Raw genomic sequence first — 6,000 nt, 5'->3', positions numbered from 1 at the left:
GCTGGATCCAACTGCAGACACCAAATCTCTGTGCACAGCGTGGCTCCACCCCTACCAGTTCCCACACCCTCCACACTTTCTGCAATAATTCCTTTTTTCTACCTCTCTGTAGACTTTAGCCCAAGCAAGATCTTTGTGACTAAGCAGAATTTTAAGTGGCCAAAGACCTGCACGATCAGAGTGTGTGTCCCCAAGGCTAGAACCCCCAACAATGGCGGCAACCCAGCAAAAGTTGCCTGTGCTACACAAGCAAAAAACTGCATCCAACACAGAGGAAGACAGCTGAATTCAAAGCGGCACCATTAGATTTATTTCCCTTTCAACATAACATCAAATAATTATTGACATTCATTCATATTTTTCTTCAGGTAGAGGCATTTTCTTAGAGAACCATTAATATGATATTAAACTGATTCTAGCTTAACCTAGATAGGTTATGTATACGATCCTACAACTGTCAGTGAGATAGATAGATGATAGATAGATGGATAGATACATAGATAGATAGATAGATAGATAGATGATTTTAAATTTCCACAGTATTTTGCATAAGCAAACAAAATTCATCTTTGTGTGCAAACTGGCTAGGTTTAGGGGAGATCCTATCATTCTGAACTTCTGAAGAATTCAAAGATTCAAATTGTTTCAGCTTAGTTTCTTTATCATGGTTGACACCACAGTAAACATATTTAAGCATCCATGATATTACAGTCACAAAATCCTACCCTGGAGGGATCTACAGAGTTATTGTTGTTGTTGCTGCATTACTTATCTTTCAAGTCTGAAGGAAAATGTTGTCAATATAGCTTTTATCCAATAAAATAGACTATTATTTCAGTACTATATTAATAATCTATTGCTGCATGGTATATTACCCCAAAATTAAGTGGTTTAAAACAATGCACATTTTTCAAAGTTTCTGTGCATCATGGATCTGGGCATGACTTAACTGGGTCATCTACTTCAGGATCTCTCACAAAACTGCCATTCAGGTGTCAGCTGGGAGTTGTAACCTCATCTTAAGCTTGGAAAAATCTCTTTCCATATTCATGCATGTGATTATTGGTCATGTGATGATGTAAAACTTTGGACTGAGGGTTTCAGTTCCTTAATGGTAGTTGGCTGCTGAGCAACAACTTCTTGTCTTATGAGTCTCTCCAGCATGGCCGCTTACTGCATCAGAGCAGGCAAGCAAGAGGGAAAAGATAAAGCGTCAGCAAGATCAAAGTCACAGTCTTTCGTAGTCTAAAGGGACATCCCAACACTGTCGCTGTATTGTGTTCACTAGATGTGATTCCCTAGGTCCAGCCCACACACAAGGGGAGGGAATCGCACAACGGTGTGAACACCAGGGCAAGGAGTGAAAAGTTCTAGAAGGAAAAGATGAAAAGAATCATTGCAACTATGAGTGAAACCTGAAAGCAATTTATTCAGGAAGAATTATAAAAGACAAAAAAAGGGGGGGTGGGTGAAGGGTGTGTTAGGCAATTCAGAGATATTGAGTCCTGACAAAATGATAGTGGCAACTACAGGAAAGCTGAGTTTGATTCTTGATAACAATGATCAGATCAATTCTAGCCATTTTAAGTTGGTGATGTGTAATATATCTAAACAGGATTCTCCATAGATCTATGGTGAGAGGTGAGGTTTCAAAAATGACATTGGAAGTGAGCTGACTCTGAGAGATTTTTGAGAAGGGAAAATGGAATCCTCCACTCCAGGGACCTGTGGAACTATAGAGCCTGGAATGGTAGTGCTCAATAAATATTTCATGACTGAATATTTGGTGAATGAACAGTGCCAACATGTTCTCAGTTTTTGTCTGCATATGTCCCCTCTTCATATGAGAATTGTGGTGAAAATCAAGGAGAAAATTTGTTTTCCAGTCCTTATGATGCTTCTGATTATGTACACTAATAGGCCAACAAGAAAACCATCTTTCTAAGAAAACATGGACAGAACTAAGCAAACCAAGAAGGTTAAGAAATATATTAGGAGAGAATAAAGCAGGTAAAGGTTTTACTTTCAGAGATATTGTAGGTGCTAATACTGGATTTAACCTTTCAGATGTCATTTATTTTCTGGATGGGTAGTTACTCATATCCCATAGGTCTGTGTAATATTTTAATTGTATAAAACTTTGTTACTTTATAGCTTCTTACAGTGTGTGTCTCTGCCTTTTAAACCCATTGCAATAACTTTGCTGAAATACTGACACATTAGTAAAACTTTTCTTAAACAACAACAAAAAAAAGAATTGAGCAAACCATGAAAGGAGGTCTATTCATTTTCCCTGAGCACCTGTGACTTAAAGAGACATTTGTCTGTCCCCTATGAACCCACTGAGCAAAGGTAATCGGGCTTTAATCGCAGGACCTATAAGGATCTATCTCCTCCCTTCATAGTGTATTTCGCACACATCTTCCAGTGCATGTTTGACTTAATAACTCCCAACAGAGCTTTATCCCAATAGGAAACTCTGGCCATGCAACCTCAACAATCGCATCCAAAAATATTCCCTTTGGTGCTTCTTCTATTGGGTGTGAGACTGAGGGAGGGACTGGCACTCATGGCAGGGGCACTGAGGGGCAGTTTTAGAACCAGGTAAAGATGATTCTTGGAGTCTCCAGGAGCGAAGACGCTGAAGCAGCCAAGCCTGGATGCATGTCTTCCCTACGGGAGAACAGCCCTCAGTAATCAATGGCTCCAAAGGTCAGTTGATGCAAACAGATGGCCAGTCCTGCTTCTTGAGTAGGAATTAAAGTTTGGAACTTTAAACAAGACCTTTATGTTAAGTTAGAGCATTTTGGAGTGTGCTTGTATGTCTGACAGTATGTCTATTCAGGCATGCCCGTGCATAATCGATTTTGAAATATTGTACATTTAGAAATGTTTTGATGTTAACGATGCTCTTGACATGTATAAAATTATATCCATTGAAGCTAAAAACTGGAGAAATGTAGAGAATAATAATTTGTTTCTCAACACTAAGAAGGTGTCCTTTCTATGAAGGACATAGAAAGGTCTGCTTGTTCAAAGAGATGGAGCAGCGTATGCTTTGTGGACAGTGGAATTGAGAAGTTCCATCAGGCTGGGGACTCTGTGAGGTCATAAGTCTGCTTTATTGGGATGAATTTTCTTGCTCATATTGCTGAGAAGTCCTTGAGACTTCAGTTTGTTCTTGCCAAAACAAAAGGGAAGGAAAACTTATAAATAATACTTCTCTATTTTATTTTCTTTTGTTCCTAACGTCACATACACACACAGAAATCCTCACTAATTCTTTTTATAACTTTAGCCAAATAAATTCTCCTAGCTTCAATTTTCTCGTCTGTAAAACAAAAGGTTTGCCTCACAGTCTTATTGTCAGTATTCAATAAACTGCAATAAGTAAAATACCCAGCAGTAGAGTACTTCAATTCATGTTTACTGTCCTTCCCCAACTGCCCTTGGATGGCCCTAAATATGATATCTTATACATCCCTTGGTTCTTGACTATTCTCTGGTCTTGAATTTAACAGTGGCCCAAGAATTGTCTTTTTTCTATCACCTATGTTGATAGCCTTCTTATAAAAGCTATTAAATCTAACCATGTGAAGTATGAGAGACATAAGAGGAGATAGAAAAATAATCTAGATTATTTTTTAAGTCTCTGGTGGTTTGGAAACTCCATGGAATTGTTAAAATAAATAATTGTTATATATTCAACAATAGGATATATATACATACACACATGTGCACACATATAAGCCAGTATCCTTCCATATTAATTCATTTCTAAAATATCACTTTTGATTACCTTCTTTGAGACTTCTTATAAACAATGAACTTTTTTCCTATAAATAAATCCTACTATGCATGCTTCTCTGCAACTTGCCTCTTTTGCATAATGCATCATGAACAACTTTTCTACCACCATACATAAAACTACTGAAACTTCTCAAAAGCTTCATGAAATCTAATTGAAGAGACTTACCAAAAATGCATTTAATTAATACTCTATGATTGGGCCTCCCCTATTGTGGTTCTTATACACTACAGTGAAATAAACAAGTAAAAGCATAATCCTAATTAGAATAAGTTATACTCCATGTATGTATATGTCAAAATACACTCTACTGTCATGTATATCTAAAAAGGACAAATTTAAAAATTAAAAATTGTAAACGTATGTTTGAAAGCTTCATTCTGTTCTCATTATCTGACTATGGTTGCCAAAATTCAGAAGCCTAGTACCTGGCAATAAAATCAGCTCTCAGGGCAGTGGGCCCCAACCTCTGAGCCTGGAAAATGTTCTCAAGAAGTATATCAGTCTCACAAATTCTGTTCAGTGAACTACTCTGCACCTGAAGTCCAGGAAAAGGCTAGGGAGAGAAAAGTCTTTGGCTTCAATGCTGGAGCCTCTGTCCTAACAAAGACCTGAAGTTAAACAGAGGTCCCTGGACAAGACCTGCCTGACCTAAGATAGAGCTTTTCCATGAGTTGACTCCCTGACTCATCTCATTTATTTCACTGTTTCTTTCATTTATTTCACTGTTTATTACCTCTTCAGATGCTAACATTTTTGTGATTTCTACACAGAACAGAAAGATAAAATATTTTTTCCTCTGGTTAACAAAAATGTTTTTTTTTAGGGACTAGGGATGTAGCTCAGTGGTAGAATGCTTCCTTAGCATATGTGAAATCCTGGGTTCAATGCTCAGGACTCAGAAAAAAGGTGGGGTTTAAATGATATTATTATTATTATTACTGTTGTTTAGAAGAGGTCACTTCAGCTTCACGAGTTGTCAGTTACCATGTCATTTGCATTTTTGGATTACTGTTTAATTGGGAGAAAATCATTACCCATTTTGTTTTGTATAAGAGTTTAGGGCATATCATATTTTGGGGAGTGGTAAATAAACTTAAATACTTCATCAACTGATAATATATCAACCACTAGGTATCAATTCTCCCTATCATGAGTTTCCTTTTACCTTCATTAATGAATAAAGTATTTCAATTCATTCAGTAAAAAATAAATAAGGACCAGCATATATGTGATTGGACATTTCGGGGCCAGGAAGAACCATGAGCATAGAGGCAGTCCTGTTTGGAAAGAACACACTGTCCAAGGAGGCAGCCAGAGGAGAAAAAAAGTACTTTGGAACCAGGTAGGAAAGGGGAACTGGGGTCAAATGCTGGAAGTTGGCTGAGAAGACATTTGTACCCTTTTAAGCTAAAGCATTCAAAGTCTCTTCATGATGAAGCATATAATATGAAACTCAAAATCCTGCTTCTAACATTCACTGATCTATGAAACATTTGCTATTAATATTTAGTGACTGAAGGTCATTTAAATACAGACAGTAGACCCAAAAAGTATATGTCCTGGTTCAACTTCACCAAAGCAGGATCTCCGAAATGCCTGTGACCACTACCAAGACACCCAGAATAAGAACTATGATGGAAGGGAGGCTGGAGTAGACACGAGTCTTAACTGATTGTGGTGATAATATTTTACTTTTGAAAACTGTAGAGACATGTGGCCATCTGAACATATTCCCGGGGCTCCTGCCAGAACCTGGGCAGAGGTCAGGCAGGTGAGGAGCCCTACAGCTCAAGCCCAGCACCCCTCAAGAGAAACCCATGCTAACCCTCCAGCCAGACCAGGGCTGTCCCACTGACACCCCTGAGGCCTGGGTCAAATGTACAAATAACAGCTTGGTGTGAATTTCATCTTTTTAGAGTTTCATAATATAGATACAAAAAAAAAAATCATTATATAAATCATTACTGAAAATGGAAGTGTTTTATTTCTTCACCATCCTGATCTGTAACTCTATCAATGCCAAGTAATCTCTGTAACAAATGAACCACACTTACATTCAAAATGTCACCTGCAGAGGTGAGATGGAATTTTCCACTTGAACCTAGAATGGCAAGAAGAGGACCTTGAGCTTCAGGGAAACTAATCAGGCTGTCTCCTACTCACAGAAGCCCCCTGGTGATAAGAGCCCT

Source organism: Sciurus carolinensis, chromosome 11 (genome assembly GCF_902686445.1).
Source record: "Sciurus carolinensis chromosome 11, mSciCar1.2, whole genome shotgun sequence".
NCBI classification, from domain to species: domain Eukaryota; kingdom Metazoa; phylum Chordata; class Mammalia; order Rodentia; family Sciuridae; genus Sciurus; species Sciurus carolinensis.
The sequence above is the reverse complement of the archived record's forward strand: the minus strand, read 5'-3'. Positions refer to the sequence as shown.